At 45.8% G+C, this 7,630-nt stretch overlaps 1 protein-coding gene across 4 annotated transcripts in view; it reads right to left on the bottom strand.

The window, feature by feature from the left end:
- yeats2 (YEATS domain containing 2) overlaps positions 1-6,492 on the bottom strand; it is a 173,507-nt gene extending 167,015 nt beyond the window's left edge. For 3 of the 4 annotated variants that reach the window (XM_072255691.1, XM_072255692.1, XM_072255689.1), the window contains exons 1-2: positions 6,049-6,492; positions 1,708-1,802 (exon numbers count right to left, since the gene is read on the bottom strand). The gene's annotated coding sequence lies outside the window, so the exon portion shown is untranslated. The remainder of the gene's footprint in view (positions 1-1,707; positions 1,803-6,048) is intronic. The other variant, XM_072255690.1, reaches the window with a different exon arrangement.
- Between the last annotated feature and the right edge of the window lie 1,138 nt (positions 6,493-7,630).

Consider the following 7,630-nt stretch of genomic DNA (forward strand, 5'->3'; position numbering starts at 1 on the left):
CAGCACATCCAGGCACCTATCACTCCACACCAAAAAAAAACTTTCCTCATAATTCACCTTTAAACTCCCTCTTGCACCTTAACCCTATGCCCACTAGTATTTGACATTACCACAGTGGATGAAAAAAAAACTATCTGCCCTTTCCATGCCTCGCATAATTTAATGAACTTTTATCAGGTCACTCCCTCAGCCCCTGACACTACTGACAAAATAATCCAATTTTGTCCAACCTCTCCTTATAGCTAATTCTCTTTAATCCAGACAATATCTTATTGAATCTCTTCTGCACCCTTTCCAAAGCGTCCAAATCCTTTCTGTAACACAGTGACCAGATTGCACACGATAGTCCAAAAGTGGCCTAAGGGAAGTTTTATACAGCTGCAATGTGACATCCTGACTTTTATGTTTAATGACCTGACCAATGAAGCCAAGTATGCTGTACATCTTCTTCCCATCCTCTCTACTGGTGTTGCCATCTTTAGGGAGCTGTGGATATCAGGCCAATAATCTGAATGAGGCTGGATTTCTAATATAAACTGATCAAAAATGTAGGTGGGTAGATGGCACAGAAAGGTACAGCATTTATTCAATCAAAATATTGACAGAAGCTCCAAGTTATGAAATATAGGCCTGGCATATATGCCTAATGATTTTTCCTGGCACTGTTACTCGCGTAAAGGAGCATTGCTTGGATTTTGTGCTCCCGTCTCTTCAGTGGAAGCCACTTTAGAGGTGAGGATGCTACTGTTTTGCCATAGCTGACAAGTGAACCCAGTGTCACGTGGTGTCTTTTTTGAGGACTTCCAGTATTCACTGAATACAAGAGTAACCAAGTAATACAGCCCAACTCATCCATGCCGACGAGATTACCTACACAAGCTAGTCCCATTTGCCTGTGTCCGTCCTATACCTCTCTAAACCTTTCCTTTCCATGTACCTGCCTAAATGCCTTTTGAACATTATAACTGCACCTGCCTCTACAGCTTCTCTGGCAGCTTGTTCTATTACCCTCTGTGTGAAAATCTTTCCCCTCAATTTCCCTTTAATTTTTCCCTTCTCACCTTAAATCTATACCCTCTGGTTTTAGACTCCCATTGCTGGGGAAAAGGCAGTGTTCTTTCACCCTATCTATTACCCTCTAGATGTTATATACCTTTATAAGGTCAACCTGCATCGTCCTATGCTTTAAAGAAAAAAAAAGCCCTCAGCTTATCCAGTCTCTCCATTCACTTACACCCTTCCTCACAAGATGCTAGGCCCCAAGTTCACTTCCTTTCTATTAAGACAGGGTAGATTTAGGTCAAGAGTGTAGAAGTTATCTAGTATATGTTTGTATATTTTATAATTTCCCCTGAATTTCTGCTGTAGAAGAAGATCATGGAGATATCAGAGAAACAGTCTGAAACACCCACTGAGAAAACCACTCCTGAATTAAATGGTAATTAACTTTTGCCTAAACAGGAGATGCTAATTGCCAACATAATGCAGAGCTGAGACAGAAACTGGGGCAGAAGCTGAGGGTGTGCGTGAGAAGAGTAAGGGAGATGGAGCGAAAGCAGGTGGAGCAGATAAGGAAATACACGTTTTTTGTAGATCTTTCGGCAGAGCGATAATTGTTTTGAGGCATCTCATGCCGGTATTATAAACATTTCGAAGATACTTTGCTTTCTGTTGCATGGTATTATTCAAGTGAAATTAGCTGCTGACCTAATTTTATTGCAACATCTCTGTATTTTCAGCCAGTATAGACCGAAGAACACGCCTGCCAATACAGGGAAGTGGACATCAAGTACATTGGAATTCTGAAATACAAACAGAAATTTCTGGAAAAACAGCATAAAGGTAGCACCAATAAAAAACGCTAAATAGTTGCAGGTCCTCTCTGGGTTATGGACACTCAACAAAAACACACCCGTACAAGCATTTTGGAAACCACTGTGATAGAGGCTGCAGACTGTTTATGTCGGGTGGGAACAGGGAATTTCCTTATGATTTCTCCCTGCCTCCCCCCCACCTGACCCTCAGCAATCCAGCTGAGCAGAGATGGCGGTGCTGAGCGGACTCCCCGTGCTCATTCACCGCAGACATCCCACCCTGCAAAAACTCATTTCAGGGAGGTAGCACCATCAGTTTGCAGGAGACTACAGGAGAGGTGGGATGTCTGCAATAGAGTAGCTCCTTAGCAGCCAGCCAGCTAGTTTAAATAATGTTGGCTATGCTAATGAACAAATGACACCTGTTAAACTCACCACAACATGTCTTTTACAGTCTTAACCCACCATGGGCAACAGAAAAGTCCCTGTTGCAAACAGTGTAGTGAGCAACACTGTCATTATTTTTGACCCCTATTAGGCAGGGGTAGACTTTAGGGTAGTCTGGGTGACGTACATTTTATATTTTCTTTTTTTGGAACACTCTGCAATGGCGCGCGCGCTCGCTCTTTCTCGCTCTCTCTCTCTCTCTCTCTCGCAAAAAATTGATTTCTGGGATATTGTATATAATTTGCAGGCATCAGGGAGCCGCTATCAATATGCAGGAGACTCCCGGAACTTCCGGGAGAGGTGGGATGTCTGCTCACTGGGACTATGAGACCAGTTGGCAGCAGCTATTCCCATGCCTGCTTACTCTGTTTCTGTGACCATACCCCCCAACGCCGCACACACTGTTGTTCATTTCCAATTTACCAATCATTCAGGTTACAAACAGATCTCAGAAACAGAACACTACCATAACCTGGGAACTACCTGCTGAAGATCCATAGAACCATTAACAGAAAGACATCCAGAACTTTGACCTGATCTTTAAGTGTTTCTTATTTCTACATATGCTGCCTAACCTGCTGACTGTTTCACATTATCAGCTTATATGAAAGGCCAGGCAAAAGTGATATTTTGAAGTGGTGAGTCTGACATTTTCCTAACAGAAGGGAAAATGCAAGTGTAAAGAAAAAATGGAAATTCAGGGCAGAACTTATGGAGAGAACAGCAGTTAATGTTTGCATCTGATCTATATCCTGCTGTATCCTTTTGTCTAGTGTGGTAGTGTAGTGACTAGTGCTTGTCGCTCTCACTTTCAGCTTCCACCACTGACTAGCAGTTTCGCAAAAAGGAGAGCCAAGTGTGTAAGTCTCTCCCTGCCAGTACACAGCCTCTCCAACAGCAAGCCTCATGTAGTGCATCCTCGCTGGCTACAAACGGAAACTGAACTCCTTTCGGACTCAGGCTGAACTACAGAGGATGGGGAGGAGGTCTGGCCCCTGCACACGTAGCACCAGTACGTGGACACGCCCTGGTGCTCGTCTACCAGATCCCCAGCTATGGGTAAATAGCCCCACTGCCTTGTGGGCAGCCTCGGGAGAGATGAAGGCTACAGGAGTAAACCCAGACAGAAAATCTGGAGGGGAGCCCCTCAGGCGGCTGGACGTCATTGAACATCCTCCTGGCCGCTTCTGCAGACAAACTGATGCCAAACGTATTGCTTCATAAGCTTTCTTTTGAACTATACTGGTGAGCCCGAGAGGAGGATCTTGCCGACTGGGCATCTCAGGATCTCCATACCTTCCACCCAGGGTTGTGACTATGATGATCATCACCCATTGAACTTCAAGACAGCTGGATGCCAACCACGCCACAGTACTGTGTTAAAGTCTTGAGCACATACATATTGCTGGTGCTTAAGATTTTTGCACAGTACTGTATTTTTCATTGTGGTGCAGAGAGAGAGTTTGTAAATCTGGTGGGAGCGACAGATGTTGGGAATAGCAAAGGTGGAGCGCCGGAGGGGTGTGGAACAGGTGACAGAGAAGGAGAGTGAGGAACGGGGAGGTGGTGCGGGTGCAGACACACCCAGCTCTGAGACCCCAGACATTGTCTGAGATCTCAAACATTGGGTTTATTGATCATTACAGAATGTTTCTCTAGTGCTTCCCACTCCCTCTTCTCTCCCTTTCTCCAACCATGATTTACCCTTTCCTTGTCCCCTTCCCAATCTCAGTCCACAATAGAGACCCATATCAAATTAATGTGTTCAAGGGCTTTGGAAAGGGGCTTAAATTTGTAACCGTGTATCTCTGCTCCCTGTTTACAATATTAAAACACAGACATGCATACACATTCACAGATTTGGTCTGTTGATAAATATGTGTTTCCAAAGACATCAAGTCTATGGCAGCAGCAGGTGTACAACATACTACCACAACTAGGTGATTAGTTGTTATGACACTTGGCTCCAATTATCCACTGTGTTATGAATGTTCTTCATAAGTCTGTATCAGACATTCAGGCACTAAGTTATGCACAGCTGTCTATAAATAGGCAGACAGTGACAGTGTGCATTCACAATACCACAATCACAAACCCCCTTTTATATTGTAAGCTCTGAAATTTGGAAGCTAAGGACTGATTCTAGACACAAGGACAAAAAAGTCATAAGGAAGATGCTTCAGCTGCATACATAGCAGAAATTCCATTGGGAAGTGTGTCACACTCCACGCTGTTTTTATATAATTGACATATTCTTCATAAAAAGGAATCAAGTTTTATCACTCCAAAGGTAATCACTGCACATTGTCAAAGTCACCAAAGAAACCATCCAGCATAGGTCAACTTTCTTAAAGAACCAAGAACCAAGACAAACAAGGATCACATCCATAAAGTCAGGAGGCCAAAGCACTAATACACATCTTGCTCAGCCCTTGGAGCTCTAAGAATAGGTGCACACCCAGGTAGTTCATGTACTAGTATACAATCCCCTCATATGAATATCAGTTTCCTGGGAAAAGATTCACGTGTAACTAATATATAAAAAATATGATGTTACTAACATTGGTGCTATCTGTAGAAAACCAGATTTGGCAAGTTTATGCTTCAACTTGAAAAGATTAAAGACATGTCATAATACAGTGAAGAATATTTAAAATATCATTGAACATTTATTGGAAGGAAATAGGTGAAAGAGTCATGCCAACATGGATCCAGGATATCCCTCTCCGATACCCTTTCCTCTCTCTCACTTTCATATTCCCCCCATGGCTGTCTCATATACTTTCCTCATTAATGCTCACCCTTGTCATTCCCACTGACCACATTCACTCTCCCCACCTCTGAAAGACTCCCTCTCTTATTACTCCTCTCAATATTCACCCCCTCAAAATCTCTCTTACTTTCTCACACCCTTCCTATTAACCACTTCACCTTCCTGCCTTTTCAAACTCTCTCCATTTCCACATTCCTTTCCACTTTCTCCCCGTGAGCTCCCTACTCTCACCGATGCCCTCGCACTCCTCCTTCCTTCCAACAGCCCACTTTCCATTCCCCTCACACATCCCTGTTCCTTTCCTCCATTCAGACTTCCTCCCTAACACAATTCCCTATCCTTCTGCTTTACATATCCTCACTAATTTTACCCTCCTCTCCCTCTTCACCATAAGCTCTTTAACCCATTTCCACTCTCTGCTTCACCCCACCTCAGGCATTACCCACCTCTTTCACAACCTCATGGTCCCTCTTAAACCACTTCATTTTCTCTCCCTTTTGTCTTCCCTAATCTTTATAATCCCTACAAGCCTCTTCCTGTCACAATCCCTCAGAGGCTCACTTCAGCCAACTTCCCAATTCCCTGCCCTCACAACAATTCATTTCCTATTATTCACCACATCTTCCCTCTCTAATTCCTTCTCACCTTTCACCTCAATTCCCACATAATCCCCCACTTTTGCTGAACAGTTTCAGGCTTCCTATTCACCCTTCCCTACCACCTACCTAACCCCCCCCCCCCCCACACATTCTCTCTCTTTCCCACACTTCCTCTTCAGCATCCAATTCCCCCGGCTACTTTCAACTATTGACTCCCCCCCACCCCTCCCCACACACTCTCCCCTCCACTTACTCACTCCCTATTCTCCCTGTGGTTTTACCCCACGGTACCCCAGCCAGCCTCCCACTCTCACCCTCCACCATCTACTACCCCTCTCCCGTCTCCCATACCCCTCCCCACGTTTTCCCTGCCCAGAACCACGTTGGCCTCATCCTCCGGCCGGCCTGTACTCACCGCGGACACCCCCTCCCACCTGCGCTCCTATCCCGACACCTCCAAGCGTCCGGGAAGCCGCCCGCTACTCAAGCCCGCCGAAAGCCCGAGGCCTGCCGTGGAGGAGGAGTTGTGAGCGGCCCCGACCCTGCGCCCGGCGACCGCTATGACCCGAGGCCGCGGACAGGCAGGGGTAGGGCGAATGCAGAGGGACACAAAGCCCCGCTGGGAGGTGAGGCGGCCGCACGTGAGGCTGGGAGGAAGCGGCGCGGTGCGGCGCTGCGCCGCGCTGCTAAGTACACTCGCAAGGAAGGTCAGTCAGCGTCCTGGCTGTGCTCCTTCTGCTTCAGCTCAGCCAGAACTTCACAGACGCTACCAGTGTTTGTGTCCCCGTGCCTCGCTGATGATATACTCCAGCCCCAGCCTCAGGGCAGGCTGCTCTGATCTAATTCTCGGCTCTCCAGCATTGCTAGCTTTAATCCCTCCACCGCTGGCAGCACTGTCTCTGTCCGCCAAGGAGCTCCAGTAAGGAATTCCTCCCATAAATCTCTCCGTTTAACATCTCTTTCCTTCACAATGTGCCTGAAAATAGAGTCGAACAGCAGGCCCTTCAGCCCAACTAGTCCATTTCGACCAAGATGCCTGGCCAAGCTGGTCCCATCTGCTGGTGTTTGGTCCATGTCTCTCTAAACCTCCTCTATCCATGTAGAAAGCAGGTTCACTGAGTCTATTAAGACCATAAGACATTGATTTTACTTTAATCCACTTTATTCTCCCTACAGATTCTACCACTGATCTACACACTGTGGAGTAATTTACAGTGGCCAATTAATTTACCAAGCGCATGCTTTTGGACTGTAAGAGGAAACTGGAATATCCAGAGGAAACTCACGTGGTTAAAGAAAGAATGTGCAAACTCCACATCGACAGTACCAGAGGTCAGGATTGAACTGGGGTTGATTGTCCTGTGAGGCAGCACCAACTGCACCCTGGTGTCACCCCATTGTCTCTATTTGTGCTCATTTTTCAGTGCTTTGGCATCAAAACTTGTAACTCTCCTCTGAAACACCCTGTCCTGCAATACAAAGTGCTAACCTTACTTTTAATCTCAGTTTATTAGGGGCACCACAGTAGCATAGCGGTTAGCACTGTGTTATTACAACTTGGGATTCAATTCTAGGAATCTGTACATCTTCGCCATGGAACGCAGGGGTTTCCTCTGGGTGCTCTGGTTTCCTCCCACAGTCCAATGACGTACTAGCTAGTAGGTTAATCGGTTGTTGTAACTTGTCCCATGATTATGCTAAGGTTAAATAGGTGGGTTACTGGGCAGTGTGGCTTGTTGGGGCTGGCAGAGCCTGTTCTGTGCTGTAGCTCTAAATAAGTAAATAAACACTAAGAAATATTTGGGCATGGATGGGGATATTTATGTAAAGACCAGCCACGCAAGATGGAACAAGCCTAGATCAGAATCAGCAAGACATAACAATGAGTTAAATTACAAAATAAATAGTGCAAAACAGTGGATGCTACAGTGGGGCAGTTAGCGTAACGCTATTACAGCTCGAGGCATTGGAGTTCGGAATTCAATTTCAGTGTCCTC

This window comes from Mobula birostris, chromosome 4 (genome assembly GCF_030028105.1).
Source record: "Mobula birostris isolate sMobBir1 chromosome 4, sMobBir1.hap1, whole genome shotgun sequence".
NCBI classification, from domain to species: Eukaryota; Metazoa; Chordata; class Chondrichthyes; order Myliobatiformes; family Myliobatidae; genus Mobula; species Mobula birostris.